The sequence below is a fragment of the Nelumbo nucifera genome, chromosome 1, assembly GCF_055504915.1.
Source record: "Nelumbo nucifera cultivar China Antique chromosome 1, China Antique-T2T, whole genome shotgun sequence".
Taxonomy (NCBI): Eukaryota; Viridiplantae; Streptophyta; class Magnoliopsida; order Proteales; family Nelumbonaceae; genus Nelumbo; species Nelumbo nucifera.
The window spans coordinates 68,020,866-68,040,271 of record NC_142649.1 but is presented as its reverse complement, the minus strand read 5'-3'; the positions used below and the strand labels follow the sequence as shown (position 1 = coordinate 68,040,271).

Below are 19,406 nucleotides of genomic sequence, written 5' to 3'. Positions count from 1 at the left end.
CGAGTCTCGACGTCTCGACTCGACGTCTCGAGTCTCGACGTCTCGACCATACCTCATCTGGCAAGTCTTTTTTTTGGTCCAGAGTGGTTAGCACCCTGGATTGAAATATGGGTTCTATGGTGTAGTGGTTAGCACTCTGGACTTTGAATCCAGCGACCTGGGTTCGACTCCCGGTAGGACCTTACATTTTTCAAAACAAATAAATGTTATTGCTCTGTATTTTTGTTTGTGATTATTTTGAAGAAACACCATTAAGTGTGCATGTGCTTTGACAATTTTAGATGGTGATAATGACAATAAAAATTTTTATAAATATTTATTGTTTATTATTAATCAGAAGCAGATTGCAAAATCTAAATTTGATTGCATACATATTCCATCCAGAAATGTGATAATCAGATCGAGTTGTAAAGTTTGAATTATAACTATCAGGTCTACTACTTGGCTAGATTCTTCTTTTGAAATGTTTTATCTTTTTTGTGTATCATTTTTTTTGTTTATCAAAGAAATATAAAATTTAAATAAAGAGAATTGAATGAGGTAAAAAGTAATAGTTTAATTTACAATTTAAACCTCACAATTAAAAAATGAGTATTTTAATTAAAAAAAGTTCTACAATCTTATTGATATTTTTAATAGTAATATAAATATAGAATTATAGATGTATTCAATTTTTTTATAATTTTTGTATTTCTATGTGTAAAAATAATTTTGATATGTCACACTTACTTTTTGTTTAATATGATAATTATATGATATTATACTTGTGCCTGAATGTTTTTATTTTGTATAATTTATGTATTTTTTATTTTATTAGTTTTTATTATTCATTTGTGACATTAAATGTTAACACATTTGACCCAAAAATTGAACCATTAATCTTGCCAAACAGTAAAACATTCTACATTTTTGTAATTTTTATATTAAAAATTTATTACCTAACTATGATTTCATAAGTTAATCAATTTGGTTCGGATGGTTGAATTGCTTAGCCACTTCAATAAAGAATGATTTTGTTTTTGAATCAGTTTTTAAATATATTATTAAAAATATTGGCATAGATCTAATTAGTAGCATTTATTAGTGAAAAATAACTTAAATATAGGATTTAATAAGAGAAAATGGGAACTAATATTTAAGTATATGACTTAATGAGAGGGGATTAAATGAAGTTACATTTTCAACCCTTAGATGGACTAAGTAGACAAATATGGACATTTTAGTAGCCATTAAAACTAGCATTAAAGTTGTAATAAAATGACTTTTATACCATTTTTCAAACAAAAAAAAAGTATAATTTTAGTCCAAAAAAACTTCCACTCTACATCCACACTTTTATATATAGTATAGATTTATCTTGTTTTTGTTTTTTTTTTCTCAATTTAAAATTGAATAAAATAATTAAATGGCCAATAAGATTTAGGGCAAATTTCTTATAGTACCCCTAAGTTTTACGAAATTAACTTAATCACCCCTACTGTTTGGAAATTGACATAAAGTATTCCTCTAAGTTTTCTAACAATTGATTAAATCCTCTTATCGTTAGCCTTCATTAATGAAAAGAAAGAAAATATTATTTTACACATTATTCTTCTTTAAATTTTCAAAATGAAACATTTCACTAAAAGTTTTTTTTTTTTTTTTGTATCTTTCTAATCCTTTTGAATTCTGAAACTGACTACAAACACAAACGAAACGAAGCCTTTATTTAATACTAAACTTATTAGTTAAATGTAAATCTATATATAAAACAAGCCTAACCCAACACTTATCACATAGAAAAATGAAACAATAAGGCCTTTTGTTTAATACTAAGTCCATGTTTGGGAGTGCTTAAAAATAAGTGCTTATTTGGGTCAGGACCACACCATTGAGCACTTATTGGTGTTTGGGAAATAAAACCCAAAATAAGTGTTTATTTTAAAAATAAAGACTTATTTCTTAAGCCCAAATTTCAAGCACTTTTGTAAAAGTACTTTCATAAAATTATCCCTTGTAAAAGTACTTTCTTAAGCCCAAATTTCAAGACATTCAATTTTTTCTTCCAAAATTATCCCTTGTTGAGTTTTATAAAAGTTTTCATAAAATTGCTTTTGTAAAAAGTACTTTTATAAAAGTGTCTTTATAAAGTGCTTTCATAAAAACACTTTTGTAAAAAGTACTTTTATACTTTTATAAAAGTACTTTCATAAGGGTATATTTTGAAATTTTGAAATAAAATAAAGGATAAAATAGTTATAAATGCTTATTTAAGTGCTTATTGGAGAAAAAACTGCCAAACACCCAATATGAAATAAATGCTTATCTTTTAAAATAAGCACTTGAAAAAAAACTTATTCAAATGAGCACTTGTTCAATAAGCACTCCCAAACATGACCAAAACTTACTAGTTAATTGTAGATCCTAGGTTCTACTTTGATGCTGAAGCATATAAGTTCAAATATAAAAAAAAAAGAAAGTTTGGTTTATTTACCTACAACGAATGCATCAAAAAGATTCAATTTTTCTAAAAGAGTTACCTCTCTCTATACATAAGTTAGTTTAGTTTTCTCAAACAGGTCACCCATTTGGAGGAATGCTTGCGAATATTGGGAATAATGTGTTTTCCTGGACCTCAATGATATCAATGAGTGCACATAAGGGTTCAATGATCGGGCACTATCTTACTTTCTACACATGGGGAGAACTGGTGTTGAGTCCAATGAGACTACACTTACTGTCATAATTAGGGTCTCCTACAAACTGAGGTGTGTTGATACAGGGACGAGCTTGCACTCTTTGATTTTAAAGAGAGGATTCTTTAGACAAAATTTTGTTGCCAATGGCTTGATCACCATGTATTCCAAGTGTGATTATATTGAACAAGCACGTCAGATATTCAATGAGATGCCCAACAAGGATGTTGTCTCGTGGAACACTATGATTGCGGCATATTCATAGGAAGGCGTGAACTTGGAAGCGTTGGATTTATTTTCTTTGATGTTGAAGAATGGAACTGATCGGAAAGTGATGGTGAATAATTTTGCAATTGCTAGCAATTTCAAGGCATGTATTGAAGAATGGACGTGCTAAGTTTCCATAGCCACTGTTGAAACCTGTAAATGGTTAGAGACTTTCCGCATCAACTATTTAGATTTGAAAAATTGAATAAAAAAGGACGGCAAAATTGACACAAAAGGATAATATTGGGTTTAAAAAAAAATCATATATCACGTGGTATCACATGTGAACGGATTGTGATAAAATGCTAACAAATGCTAAGGGTAATGGAGGATTTAGTCAATTATGAGAAAACTTAATGGTACTTTAAGTCAATTTCCTAAAACTTGGAGGTAGTTTAAGAAATTTTCCCTAAGATTTAAAACTTTTATCTCCTTTCATTAACTCACCATTAACTCCTTTAATTATCTCTTATCATTAATCATGACATTAACTCTCTCCTTCAACTCATGCCATTAATTCTTTTTTATCTTCCTTACTTCATTAAATTGTCTAAAATTTATTAACTTTTATCTATATCTATATCCATTTTAATTTAGGGTAAATTACAAAGACCCCCAGTACTATGGGGTCCATGACAAAGACCCCCGTATTATGACTTTGACACAAAGGTGGTTGCAATATTTTTTAATCCCCATACTATCATTTGTAATAACTAGATATTCATCTTCTCCAACCTTTTCATACTCCCTTTCCGTTCCTTCACATTTCTCTCTCTCCCCCAATCTCTCTTCTTCCCCTTCCTCAGCGTAGGGATTGAAATTGCAGAAACTATTCGGCAGAAAATGAAAAAATAAATAAAAGTTGTACAATGTACCAGAAACGTGTGAGCAGGGAGCTACCATCCATGACGCCTCACCATGACTAAAAACCAAGTAGTGACGTGTAAATTAACAGCATTTACAGTTGAAGATGACCGTAAGAGCTTCTTTAGATGGAAACTGAGAACAGAAATCCGATTCAAACTCTTAGAGTTAGTAAATCCTATTCAGCAGAAAATGAAAAGATAAATAAAAGTTGTATAATGTACCTGAAAAGTGTGAGCAGGGAGTAGTCATCCATGACGCCTCACCATGACTAAAAACCAAGTAGTGATGTGTAAATTAACAGCATTTACAGTTGAAGATGACCGTAAGAGCTTCTTTAGACGGAAACTGAGAACAGGAATCCGATTCAAACTCTTAGAGCTAGTAAATCAGAGCCGATCTATTCTACTTAACCCTTTTCTTCAGTACCAGATCAAACATCAACCGAGCACCAAAGAGGTTTTAGGAGATTTCAATATCGATTTAGATGTCCAGAAGCAATCTCAAGACGACAGATGAGCTTGATTTTCACTTTTTAGGGTTTCCAAAGCTGGAGTCATCGATCGAGGAGCCATGGAAATAGTAGTAGAAGAAGGAAGAAGGTCTGATGTAGTTTTACCATAGTATCCAATAATGTATTTTTTTTTTTTCACCTCAGCGATTTTATCCCACGTTTCTGTTATTGGATAGAGAGAGTGAAAATAAGAACTAACTCACCATTCACCAAGCCCGTTTTTTATTTTATTCTATTTATTATTTTTGTTTATTTTATTAGAGTTTTGAACGGAGAGGGAGGTGAAGGCATTTTCAGGTCGGGACGTGACGCCGAAAGGATTATTATCATCAAATGTATTTTGAGTTCGGCTTACCTCTGCAAATGCAAGTTTTGCAGGGGAGGCGGCTCCGGCTCCGCAAGTGCTGCAGGAGGACCCTAAGGGAGATGACGATCCCTGTTCAAGGGTAGTTGGGAGAGAGAAAGAATGAGAAAGGACGTGAGGGAGGGGAAAAGAGGAGAAGAAAGGAAAAACAATAGGTTTTAAGAGAAAAGTACTAAAAAAAAAAAATAGAAAAAATTTAGTAGAGTATTTTGGTAATTGAATGCATTCTCTCATCTCACTTAATGATTAAGGGATCTTTGTTTCACTATGTCATATATATATATATATATCAATGTTTATAATTAAAATATAAATATATGTATGCATTTTGGTTAATTCGGTTTTTGGTTTGGTTCGATTGATATTTTTTTTTTTCAAACCAAATCAAAATCAATATTTCTAAAATCGTAAAACCAAATCAAACAAAAAATCATAAACCGCGTTTGGCAAGTCTTATGGCGTGAGCTGATAGCTTTTTAGAAGCCTAGAAGCTTGGTTTTGCGTCTTTCTCCATTTGATTGAAAAAAGATTTTTGGTCAGAAACGCGGATCCAAAAAAGATGCGAAAAGCTCAATTTCCGTCTAATTTGAAGAAGCATGAAATGAAGCTTCCCGCTTTTAGATGCGTTGAGAGCTTGCTAATACGTCTGTCATTGTTGACACGCTGTCCAAAATGAACAGTGCCAATTCGATGGTTTCCCATTTTCTCAAACATTTGGGGCCTCAAAACTGATGCCACTCCTCTTCTTCTTTGTCTGGTCAGGTATGTCGCTTCTCTTCCTCCATTCACCTTTACGTCTTCTTTCTTCTTCTTCCTTCATTGTTCGTTTCTATTTTTTCTTGTTTTCTTACCACTTTCAGCTTGTAGAGGAACCATTGAAGAACGATTGCGCCTCGGTGACAAATCAGAAGTGGTTTTGGCAGTCAAGGAACAACCCACATTTGACCACCTCTTTAAATTTTCATTGTAATTTCTAGGATTTGAGCGATTGAGTTTGATTTTTATGTTATACGGTTGTTTTTTCTGGTAAAATATTTGTTGCTTGAGTATTGGGGTTAGGGTGTTGAATATTTAGGGTTTGAACTTTGAAGGATAGTTGGAACAGTGGGGATCGATTATTTGATCTATGGTTGCAAGCTTTTGTAGTTGTTTGTTTGTTGAATGGATTTGGGTTCAAACATTGAACATTTAGGGTTTGAAGGATAGTTCGAACTGATGAAGGAAGATTTGGCCCGACCTCTTGACCACCCAATACGTGGCAGAAGCAACAGCTCTGCACGGCAGTGCATTCAAGGCGCAAGCTCCGAGAGAAGGAACCAGCGGTCCGAGCTCCCCAAAAGGAGCCCGAACTCTCACTTTGACCCCGAGCCTTACGAGGAGCGCAAAGGGCAACAACCCAAACTGGCCCGCCCTAGGGCAGTTCGGACCACACCTCTACCCGAACTCAAAACTTCACTCGCACACCACTCCAGCACTTCGGCTCTGGGCCGCCGAACTGAACAACTGTACCTGACACCAAAGGAGTTCGTATCCTGAGGCGACGCACCTGACAGACATAGGATCTGACACTTGACAACCACACTTCAACGGCCACCTACCACCGTCACCTCCAGTCACAGAGATGGCTCCGACAAAGAGGGCAGTGGCGGTTGTCTGCCCCAGCAGAGGTGATGACACCCGAACTGGCAGAAGTGCAGAGGTAATGATACCCGACCTGACAGAAGCTTGGGAGTGAGTGCGCGAAGTGGTTATAAAAGGCTCTCTTCCCCCCAAGAAGGAGGTATGTGATAACTTTGCGCCATCTGGTTTATTATCTTGCCTTTGAGAAGATACTAACTTGAGCTTCGGAGCACTCTCACCGGGTCCCTCCCCGGAGATACTTGCTTTCTTCCCGGTTTCAGGCACCTTCTGCTCCAACCAGAGGCAAGATCGTTGACGGCTAGGACCGACCGGATTGCTCTCCATCAATTGGCGTCATCTGTGGGAAACGCCTCTAAAAGCCTTCCTCTAAAACTCTCATAACCCCCTTTTTTCCAAGAAACCCCAACACCCATGGCTTCTTCCAGCAATGCCGGACGTAGCACGGAGATGAACGCCACCGGGGAACAACTTCAAGTCCCCGTGGTGTGCATCGGACAGTTCACCATCCCTCTTCCGGTGGATGGGATCCCCAGCCTGAATGCGCCACGAACAGTGGCGCCCGTGAACCTTCCCGCAATGAGCGTCCCCCTTCCTCTCCCTGTCGAGACAACCTTTACCGAACCAACTGTTGTCCCCCTGGTGACTAGCCAAAAGGAGTTTGATGACTTGATGCAGTGCATGCGGGCAATGCAAGCCCAAATGCAGCAGTTCCAGCAGCATCAGCTCCAGCAGCACCAAGTATTGCACCACATCTCTCAGTATCACTATCAACAGCAGTTCCCCCAACTGCCTCTAAACCAACCACAGCTTCCACCTCGGCACCCCGCTCCGAAGCCGGTTAAGCCCTCCCCTCAAGGCGGACTCCTTCCCCGAGGAGAAGCCTCCCAACTTCAGAACCCCTCCAAGAGCCATGCCTTATCCCCGGGCCGGAGGGAAAGAAAAATCACCCCCGCTTCGCAGCTCGTCGGCGGGTCGGGAACCTCGCCCGCCAAGTCAGCACCTCGGCACTCCAAGTTTGAGCTCCCACCCACGGAGAACCGATTCAGCGTCCTAGCGGCGGACCACCAACAGTCTGGGCCCATCGAGTGCGGCAACACCAAAGCCAGCAGCGCCAGTACTAGGCCCACTTAGCAAGGAAGACGTCGGCGGAGTCGCCAAACTACCGCCCGCGTCCTGACCGAACTCCGAGGTAAAGAAGAGACAATCTCGGACGAGGTAAAAGCTGCCCCTATTCTCTCAGTCCCTTCCCCCCTCTCATCAGAACTCCTTGTAGTCCCCATGCCCAGAGATTTCAAACTCCCCCCTTTAGACAAACAAGTATGATGGGTCCTTCGACCCCAACGACCACGTCGATGCCTTCCAGTCCCAAATGCACCTGGCAAGGGCCAGTGAATCATGCATGTGCGTGGCCTTCACTACCACCTTCAGGGGGGTGGCCCGCACCTGGTACAGGAACCTGGCCCCCGGGTCAATAAGAAACTAGACCTAGTTCGTGCGGGTCTTCACCGCGCATTTCGTTACCAGCAAACGGTGCCCCAAAACCGAGGAGAGCATCTTCGGAGTAGTCCAGAGAGAATGAGAGTCCATCCGGGGCTACATCAAGCGGTTCAATGATGTGTGCTTGCAGATACCGCGACTGGACCCCATGGTGCAGCTTGCGGCAACCAAGAGAGGAGTGACACACAAGGAGTTCAAGTGGCACATGGTAGTTAGCCAACCCGCGACTATAGCTGAATTCCTCAAACTCGCAGATAAATTCATGAGAACAGAGGAAGAGATCAACAAGAGAACCGAGAGCGGGATCGAGAAAAGGAAGAGGGAAGACGAGCCCTCCAACCCAGACGACAGAAGGAGGAAAGATCCAACTCGGGAGACGAAGCCGAGCCAGCCGTTCCGAGCTCTCTTAGCAACTCGGACGGACTACGCACCCTTAAACGCGAAGCGTGTTGAGATCTTGATGACAATCAAAGACGCCCCATACATAAAGTGGCCACCTCGCCTAAAAGGGAACCCCAACGAGAGGAATAAAAACTTATATTGCAATTTCCATAGAGACCACGGTCATAGTACCGAGCATTGTAATAATCTCCGGGACAAGATAAAGAGACTCATTCGTCGCGGGTACTTGAGAAATTTTGTACAGCATAGCAATAATAATAATAATAATAATAAGAGAGGTCAGCAAGGGGAGCACGGTAAGGATGCCCCCGAGTCCAGTGGCAGGCCGACCGAACCGCCGCAAAGACAGCCTTCGGAGGAGAGGCCAGTTCGAGGAACCATCCACGTGATAGTGGGAGGTTCGATAGTAGCGGGTTGCACTTCGGTAGCGGCCCGGGCGTCAGTTCGCGAAGCTGCCCGAGAAGGATAGAACCTTCAAAGAGGCCGAAGACGGAGGAACCAATTTTCTTCACGGAAGATGATGCGCGAGGGGTCCACTACCCCCAAGATGATGCGCTTGTCATCAAACTAAGGATCAGCGACTTCGAAGTCAGGCGCGTGCTTGTTGATTCAGGCAGCTCGACGGACATTCTCTTCAAATCGGTGTTTGACCAGCTTCAGTTGCAGAGAAGCGAGCTGAAGCCCGCAAACACTCCTCTGGTGGGCTTCAGCGGAGAGTAAGTCAGGCCCCTCGGGAAAATAACAGTACCAGTGGAAGTCGGCACATGGCCCTGTGCGGTCAGACTCTCACGATTTCCTGGTGGTTGCGACCCCCTCCCCATATAATGCCATAATAGGGCGGCCTATCACTCATGTCCTACGGGCAGTGGTCTCCACCTACTACTTGGCAATGAAGTTTCCTATAGACTTCGGTGTGGGGGTAGTGCGGAGCGACCAGCTCGAGTCCCGCAAGTGCTATTTTGCCGCCCTGAAGGGAAAAACCAAGGTGGCCGACAACCTCAAACTGGAGCGGCCTACGAAGCAGGGCAAAGAACGAGCTGCGCCCACAGAAGAAACGGACGCGATCCCAACTTCAGCTGCGAACCCAGCTCGGACGCTACAGATCAGTGCTTCCGTCCAAGAACCTCTACAATCCGAACTGGTAAGTTTCTTACTTCAAAATTTAGATATTTTTGCATGGTCCGTGGCCGATATGCCCGGTATTAACCCCAGCCTTATAACTCACAAACTTAATACTGACCCTGTAGTCATACCCATTAGACAGAAGAAATGCAACTTAGCCCCAGAACGCTAGAGGGCGGTCGACGAGCAGGTCGAAAAGCTCCTCGCAGCAGACTTCATAAGGGAAGTTCACTACCCGAGCTGGGTAGCCAACCCAGTGCTGGTAAAAAAGGCAAACCGCAAGTGGTGCATGTGCGTCGACTACACCGACCTGAACCGAGCCTGCCCGAAAGATTGCTTCCCCCTCCCCAGAATTGACCGCCTAGTGGACATGACCTCGGGACATGAGTTGCTAAGCTTCTTGGATGCCTACTCGGGCTACAACCAAATCAGGATGGACCAATCCAATGAGGAAAAAACCACCTTCATAACCGAGTTCGGCCTGTACTGTTGTAAGGTCATGCCCTTTGGACTGAAGAATGCTGGGGCAACCTTCCAAAGACTCATGAATAAGCTGCTTCAGCCCTTAATTTTCACGAAGATAGATTGTTATGTAGACGACATGGTCGTCAAGACACAGTTTTCGCATGAATTAATACAAGACTTAGATTCTATCTTCCAAATTCTGCGTCAATTTAGCATGAAACTAAACCCAAACAAGTGTGTCTTCGGAGTCACCTTGGGTAAGTTCCTAGGGTACATCGTCAACCGGCGCAGTATTAAGGCCAACCCGGACAAGATAAAGGTCATCCTAGAAATGAGACCACCGTGAAAAGTAAAAGAGGTTCAGAGGCTAAATGGCCGCATAGCCACTCTGAGCCGCTTCATGTCCAGGTCGGCAGACCGCTGCCTGCCTTTCTTTAAAGCAATTAAAGGCAAAGGGTTTGAATGGACCTGAGACTGCCAGCTCGCGTTCGACGAGCTAAAGAACTACCTCGCTAGTGTGTCGGTCTTAACCAGGTCCGAGGAGGGCGATGTCTTAGAACTGTACCTCTCGGCAAGCGACGAGGTGGTCAATTCGGTACTAATAAAAGAAGTAGATCGGGTCCAACGACCCATCTATTATGTTAGTAAAATTTTGTAGGGAGCAGAGACGAGATACCCGCAAATAGAAAAGTTGGCATACGCACTGATAATTGCAGCTCGGAAACTCTGCCTATATTTCCAGGCTCACACTGTCATCATCTTGACTGACAAACCTCTGAGGCAAGTCTTACTCAAACCCGAGGTTTCCGGTCGGCTGACGAAGTGGGCCATCGAGCTCAGCGAGTATGACCTTTAGTATAAGCCACGAACTGCTATTAAGGCCCAAGCCTTAGTAGATTTCATCGCCGAATGCACGTTCAGCTCCGAAGTCCCCAGGCCGGTTGAGCCCGAGATCCCCAATTCGGGTGAGCCCGGAGCTCCCAGGCCAATAGAGTCCGAACCCCGTGAAGTAGCAGCAAGGGTGGCATCTCTCCTAGTTAGGCCAAACGCGAATTGGGATGAGGAGCCCTGGATCCTTCACGTAGATGGCTCCTCGAACCAACAGGGCAGCAGGGCTGGAATAGTCCTACGTGGCCCAGGTGGCACAAAATTGGAATACGCGCTACGTTTTGAGTTCGCAGCATCCAACAACGAGGCAGAGTATGAGGCATTGATAGCCGGGCTGGCCCTAGCGCAAAAGGTAAGAGCGAAACACATAGTTATCTGCAGTGATTCCCAGCTTGTGGTCAACCAGGTTATGGGCGAATACGAAGCACGCAAGCTAACTATGATCGCCTACTTGGCAAAGGTAAAGGAGACTCTGCTCAACTTTCAGTCACACTTCATCAAGCAAATCCCGAGGTCAGAGAACACTGAGGCCGACGCATTGAGAACCGTGTACATAGAAGACTTACCTCGGCCTAGCATTCTCGGCGGGGCAGAGAAGGTCGCTCCCGTCCTTGAAGCAGAGCCGAGATGGATCGACCCACTCGCGAGCTTCTTGCTAGATGGGACCCTCCCAGCGGACCGCAATGCAGCCAGAAGGGTGCAGCGCCAGGCAACCAAATATGTCATAATAGACGAACGGTTGTACCGACGGTCCTACACGCTCCCCTACCTGCGTTGCTTGCGACCTGCCGAAGCCGAGCTCGTACTCCGCAACACTCATGAAGGTCTGTGCGGCGGACACTCGGGAGGCAGGGCCCTTGCCTAGAAGGCACTTCGGCAAGGGTACTACTGGCCAACGATGAAGGCAGAGGCCACCGAGCTCATCAGAAAATGCGACAAGTGTTAGAAGCATGCTAATATCCACCATCAGCCTGCCGCCGACCTCAAGTACCTCACTAGTCCATGGCCCTTTGCGCAATGGGGCATCAACCTCCTGGGGCCATTCCCGCCAGCAACAGGTGGAAGGAAGTTCCTAGTGGTGGCGGTAAATTACTTCACAAAGTGGGTAGAAGCTGAACCTCTCGCAACAGTTACAGTTCGAAACGTACAGAACTTCTTTTGGAAAAACATAGTATGTCGCTTCGGGTTACCTCAGGTACTGATCTCCGACAATGGCAAGTAGTTCGAGGGCATCAAGTTTCAGGAATGGTGCCAAGATATGGGGATTCGGCAGAACTTCACATCGGTCGCGCACCCGTAGGCAAACGGTCAAACATAAGTAATGAACAGAGCTATCCTCCGTGGACTGAAAGTGCGACTAGACCGAGCTAAAGGGTTGTGGGCGGACGATCTACCAAGTGTTCTATGGGCTCACCAAACTACAAAAAAAACCGCCATGGGAGAGACCCCCTTTAACCTCACCTACGGCACTAAAAAGGTAATTCCGGCGGAGATCGAAGTACCTACACTACGACTAGAAGCATACGACGATCAGACAAACGGAGACGAGCTACGTACCAACCTCGACCTATTGGACGAGGTAAGAGACCTCGCGTATATCCGAATTGCAGCTTACCAGCAAAGAGTAGCTCGGTACTACAATGCCAGAGTAAAAAAGCGGAACTTCCGCATCGATGACCTGGTTCTCCGTAAGATCATGGCACCCGAGCCCGGCGTGGGCAAACTTGGACCGAATTGGGAAGGGCCCTACCGAGTAAAGAGGGCGTTCAGGGGAGCATATGAGCTTGAAACATTAGAGGGCAAACAAGTACCCCAAGCATGGAATGTCATTAACTTAAGACAATACTACCTATAAATTACCAAGCAAAGTGGACTAGGAGTCGCTATCAGAGCCTGAGGGTTAGAATAGCGAGCTAACAAGGACCTCGGCATCCCATTATCAGAAGCATATGGTCAGTTTGGCAATATAGTCAGTTCCGGAAAAAGAGGGCGAACAACTTAGTCGAAAGAATGTTTCATTACCAAACACTTTGTTCACATTTAAAAAAAAAATCATTTCAGTAGTTCGACAAATCTCAGTCTTCACCCTCGAAAGGCACGTCGACAATACCCGAGGGTTCTGCCTCATCCTCAAAATCCGGTTCACCATCAGCCGCGTCGGCTATCTCCTGAGTAATGCGTGAAGTAGTTATGGCGCTGATGTCGAGCTTGGGGTACGTATTCCTAATCATCCACCGGCTCAATTTAAAACCCCTTCTGTATGAGTCCACCATCAGGTCGTTAAAGCACGGCGAGGCGATATAGTCTTCAATGGCCTTCTTCTTGGCATCCTCGATGCCTTGAGAAAAGATCGTTGTCCTCTCCCTAATATCCTCTTGAAGGTATTCGACCTGATGCTACAAGTCCAGCCTCAGGTCCGCCATATGCTTCACCACCACTCCCATGGCCTCGGTGTCTCTCTGAGACCTCACCAGCCTGGCCTGTGCAGCACGAGAAGCCGATTCAGCAGCACGAGAAGCCGCTTCGGCAGCGCGGAAAGCCTCTTTGGCAGCTCGTGCCCGCCTCGAGCTCCTCTCCGCTTGGGCCGCTAAGGCATGGATGGAGGAGTTCACCTACCAAAAGGACAAATAACGAGAATGAGCAACAACAAGAAAGGTAATGACAAGGAGCCCGACAAGTCACTGACTTACCACCATGGCATGAGAGGCAGCACGCCCGGCTATATGGTTCAAAGGAAGCTCGATCCAAGCCGCGACCTCCTCGGGGTTAATGGCCTCCCTACTTTTTTGAAGAGCATGGTTCGGTGACAACACGCTCCTGAACTCGCCTTGGCCTCCCAAACCTGAAGGCCCAGCTCGCATATAAGCAGTCTTAGTGTAAGGAGCCCTCGTATAAGCAGCCTCGACGTAAGGGGCCCCTGCCGCTTCTTGTACGAGAGGGGCCATCTCGGGCTCCCTGGGCGGATCCACTGGCGGGTAGCCCGGTACCTCGGGCTCCGCATATCGGGGCAGTTCGGTATGAGTCCGTTTGGAAACTCACTTCCTCCTCTTCATGGCATGAAACAGGTTCCCATCGCGAGTCTTTTCTGCCTCCATCACACCTGCAAAAAGAGCTCGACATCAGGAAAACGAAAGAACGGAAAGCAAAACAAAAGGCAAGCCTCTGAGCAAACCTAGGTGTCGGATTGAGCTGTCTTTGATGTATCATTCAGTGAGATCCTTAGCGGGGGTCAAAACCTGGGTATGTTGGGACAGTCCGAGAATTCATCTGAGTGGGTGATCATAGTGACAGGATCAGCCCCTTTGTCGGACAAAGGTAATGATCAGGGATGCACTCTCACTGATGGAAACCAAGACTGTCGGCAACCGATTTCAACCGTTGAGATTTGTTTTGCAAAGTATATTTTATATGAGATATAAAAGTATATATATTATGGTTTCTCAAATGTTTGCAAGAAGGTTTTAATTCCCGGGATCCATATAAGTAGAGAGTGCAACACTGTTCCTTGCAGCCGAGGGAGAGGTCCTCTCTTGTCGGGCAGTGTATGATCATTATGGGCTGAGAGGTTAAGTGTAAGACCATTGAGGATAATACCTGATGGGCTAATCTTGCATCTGCCCACAATCCCTGGGTGTTACAAAGTGGCTTGGCCCAGGGACCACTTAAGCTAAGTGTTGGGCCCATAGAGCCCATTTGATGGGTTTTCAAGGGGTGCATTTTCCATAACAGTGTATTCGGCCAGGCCTTGTAATAAAGGCTGGGCCGAACCCATGTGGCTGATGTGTAGATCAATGCTTGGGTCCCACGCCATACAAGGAAGCTCAACTGGGCAGTAGTTAGGAATGTTAAGTGAGTACATAAGCTTAATGGGCCTAAAGCCCATTTCGAACTAGGCTATTTTTTTAGTTAATAATGGGGTGAATTCTGAGATGGATTAGCAGATAGGATAGGGTCTTGACCCTATCCACTCAGAGAGTCCTGATCTGAATGTGATTCAGATCTAGAAACCTCCTAATGAGATTAGGAGAAAGCTAATCTAATTTGCAGATAAGATAAGGGTTTATCCTTATCACCTGAAGAGAAGGCTGATCCAAATATGATTTGGATAAGCAGCTCCTAATGAGATTAGGAGCTGATCTTTTTTTTAGGTTAACAAAAGAAGAAGGGGGCGGCAGCCTTTAAGAGACACACATCAGTTTTTCTTCAGTGTTGATATCACAAGAAGAGAGAATTCTGCACCCTATGAATTCTTTCTTGCCGCCTCCCTGTTCTTGTTGCCCTGTTTTGCCAGTTCGATCTCCAATTGTGGGAGAAGTCAAGATTGGATCTTGACATCAGTTCTTTAAGAAAGGATTGAAAGGAAGTTGTGCTCACGTACTATCCTGCTGATTCTTGCGAAGGTCAGAGTTCTTGGAGAAGAACACTACTGATTCTGCTCCATCCTGCACTACGCCATCTTCAGTGGGAGCAGTCTTTGGATCCTTCCTTGGGCGTGAACACCTTCGTTGGGAGATACTACTTCTCCGTATCAGGTATACTCCTCTCCTACTCCTTCTGGTTCAGTTCATGGTTCAAGGATGATCCTTGAAAATATGATTTTCTAAAATAGGGAATGCGATTCCCAGTTGAAGGGAGAGAAAAAATTTTGAAATTCTCCCCTTATTCCGCAATCTTTGGGCGTCCATGGGATGGATCTCTCATCCCTTCACTTGGCACGGCAGTACGCTCAAGGCGCGAGCTCCGAGAGGAGGAACCAGCGGTCCGAGCTCCCCAAAAGGAGCCCGAACTCTCCCTTTGACCCCGAGCCTTACGAGGAGCGCAAAGGGCAACAACCCGAACTGGCCCGCCCCAGGGCAGTTCAGGCTACACCTCTACCCGAACTCAAGACTTCACCTCGCACACCACTCCAACACTTCGGCTCTAGGCCGCCGAACTGAACAACCGTACCTAACACCAAAGGAGTTCGTATCCTGAGGCGGCGCACTTGGCAGACTTAGGATCTGACACTTGACAACCACACTTCAACGGCCACCTGCCACCGCCACCTCCAGTCACAGAGACGGCTCCGACAAAGGGGGCAGTGGCGGTTGTCTACCCCAGCAGATGTGATGACACCCGAACTGGCAGAAGTGCAGAGGTAATGATACCCGACCTGATAGAAGCTTGGGAGTGAGTGCGCGAAGTGGTTATAAAAGGCTCTCTTCCCCCCAAGAATGAGGTATGTGATAACTTTGCGCCATCTGGTTTATTATCTTGCCTTTGAGAAGATACTAACTTGAGCTTCGGAGCACTCTCACCGGGTCCCTCTCCAGAGATACTCGCTTTCTTCCCCGTTTCAGGCACCTTCTGCTTCAGCCAGAGGCAAAATCGTTGACAGATAAGACCGGCTGGATTGCGCTCCATCACGAACGATGGGGTTCGATTGTTTGGGTTGTCGAATGGGTTTTATGCTTGAATGTTTATATTTATCAGTTGCAATGATTGAGGGGTTTGAATGGCTGGAGTCAACTGAGTTATATCAGTTCAGATGTTTACGTTTACCAGTTGCAATGATTTATGAGTTAATGTGAATCGGTTCAAAGATTTAATGTGTAGGTATTGAAAGTTTTAATGCTTAATCGGTTTTACTGATTTATCAGTTCTATTGTTTCCTCTTCCAGTGTTTCGTCTTCGGTTCTAATGTTTATCAGTTTTGCTTAATCGGTTTTATTGATTTATCAATTCTAATGTTTATCAGTTCTATTGCATTGATTTATTAGTTCTAATGTTTCTTCTTCTAGTGATTTTTTTCATGATTTTATGAACAAAGTACACAGTATTTATTGAATTTATTTTTTGTAAATTGAAAAATCCATATTTAACCTTCTAAATTGTGAAACAAGACCAGGAAAGTCTATTGATTAGGGATGATACCATTGGAACAGAACATGCTAAAGTGACAGTTTGAAGTTTGGCCAGTTTTGAGTTTTTTGGGAGTTTTTTTCATATCTATTTTACCGTCCAACTATTGTTGCTTTGGATACTTGGATGATCTACTCTGTGCATGGTTTTATGGCATGGGAGATAGGACAAAATCCTTGGCTGACCCCCTAGTTTCCAGTTAACCCCTCCCTTTTATGAAGCTGAACTCTGCATTCTCACAAAGAGAACTTTTCCTTCCTTTCCCTTCCTACTCCTACCTTATTCTTTCAAACCAAACATACACTAGTTTCTAGTCCTTGGCTGACCCACTAGTTTCTAGTAATCCCTCTCTCCTATGAAACTGAACTCTACAATCTCACAAAGAAAACTTTTCCTACATTTTTCTTTCAAACCAAACACACTAGTTTCTAGTCCTTGGCTGACCTACTAGTAGGTCAAACACTATGTATTATGCATATGCTGAAATGTTTGTGGGGTCCACATTATGTGTTATATATATGTTGAAATGTATGTAGGGCCCACATTTAGTTTTGGACTCCATAATGAAAGATATGCATACGTGGGGCTCACATTGGAAAAATGCATGCGGGGCCCATTTATGGTGATTGCATGTGGGACCTACAACTATGAAATGCATATTTAGACCTATATGTGGGTCCCAATGTGTTAAATGTTATGGTTTGTTGGCCCACATATGAGACATTCATATATACATAACACATTACCAAACGGTCTTCCAGCTTTTATGGTTTTTCCAGAGATATATTAAAAATGTTTCAATCAAACAGTCTTTGGTCTTCCAAGATCTATTTGCAAAATCTCATCAGGTCTTTTAATCATCAGATCTTGCATTAGATCTTTTGAAAAAGGCTTGCCAAACAAGCACTAAGTAACCAAACCGAATTGGTTTATTTGATTTGATTCAATTCGGTTTTTGGTTTGATAGCCGAATTTGAACACCTCCGTGTAAAGGTAGGTGTCAATTGCACTAGATTTGGTTAAACCCGTTTTGGTCCAATGTGATTCCACTTACAAATGGATTGGACCCAATCCAATCCAAATCCAATCCAATCCAATCCATTAAAATGTAGATGGACTGGGATGGATCTAATCCAAACAGAATGAAATATCAAAAATTATATAAAAAACAGAACATATAAAAAATACAAAAATATATTAAAATGAAGAAAATCTGAAAATTACAAAAATATACTCTTTTGGCATTAGAAAAGCACTTTTTTAAAAATGTTTTCAAAAAGTATTTTTTATAAAAGTAATTATTATATCAATTATTTTCTATTTTATTATTTTTACATTTTAACATTAACAAAAAAGTTAACCAAATATTAAATTCTCAAATATAAATTAAATTTTCATTTAATAATTTATAAAAATATATAATTTTAACTTAAAATATATAAAATTGGTTAAATTTTCTAAGATATATATCATATGCAAATTCATAATTTTTAATTATTAAAATAATTATTTCATTATTAAAACTTTTGTATATTTTTTTTGAAATTAAAAATAAATTTTTCATATAAATGTAGATTAATGGATTTGATAAATTCAATTTAATATTATATTTTTAAATATTTTGCAAACAAAGTTTTATTTTTTGTAAATAATAAATATGTTGCCATTTAATGTAATCTTATATATATATATAAGATTAAAATATTAATTATTATTAATAAGATTATATAAAATTTGTAAGATATATACCATGTGCAAGTTTATAAATTTTAAGTAGTAAGGTAATTATTCTACTATTAATATTTTATTTGTATAAATTTCTTGAGATTAAAATCATCTTTTGATATAAATACTTTTTTTTGTATTTTTAATGTAAATATAAAATTAATAGATTATTATTCCATTTGTTTATAAAATACTAATTTTAAATATTATTTATTTTAATTTTTAATTGGGGTTGTTAAACATAAATATTGATTATTTATTTGGATAGGAATTAACAAGACTTTGTTATTTCATTAAATATCATAAAGAATGGCATGGCCAAGTGGTTTTATTATTTATTTGGATAGGAATTAATAAAACTTTTGTGCCACATGCACAGTGTCTCGGGTTCAAATCACGCTATTAGCGCAGAATTTGGATTTTTAATCGAAGACGCTGCGTATCGGTCAATATCGGTGCGTATCAACCAATACAATGCAATACCGGCCGATACTCACTCGTTTCGATATTTAATTCCTTGGGTAGTAGATGGTGAGTAAAATATCTGTATCGTTGTGTGGTGGGTAGTTTGTGTGTGCATTGACATGTATGAATGTGATAGAAGAGAGAGTGAGAGACTGTCACTTTGCTTTTTGAGCATGCACTAGACATGCAATTCTTTGATTGAGAACTTATTTTTAAGAATTTGCACTCTTTAGTACTTTAGATGTTGTTACCTGTATTCATAAAGCCATGGTTTTGGTAGATAGTGTTGTTTTTATTATGAATCAGACAATATTTGTTGTTACATGACGAATTATACAAATTTGGATTTTTAGTCGAGACGCTGCGTATCGATCGATATCGGTGCGTATCGACCAATACAATGCGATACCGGCCGATACACACTCATATCGAATACGATTACAATATATGTTTTCCATTCGTAATGTATCTTGTGTCGCCCTAATCCAATACTGATACGATACACCCCGTATCGGATGTATCGTATCGATATTTAATTCCTTCGGTAGTAGATGGTGAGTAAAATATCTGTATCGTTGTGTGGTGGGTAGTAGTTTGTGTGTGCATTGACATGTAT

General features: G+C 42.0%; 1 non-coding gene across 1 annotated transcript; it reads left to right on the top strand.

Moving 5' to 3' along the window:
* The first annotated feature begins 110 nt into the window (after nt 1–110).
* On the top strand, nt 111–182 carry TRNAQ-UUG (transfer RNA glutamine (anticodon UUG)). Its single transcript has one exon. It is a non-coding gene; the product is annotated as a tRNA-Gln (tRNA).
* The last annotated feature ends 19,224 nt before the right edge of the window (nt 183–19,406 follow it).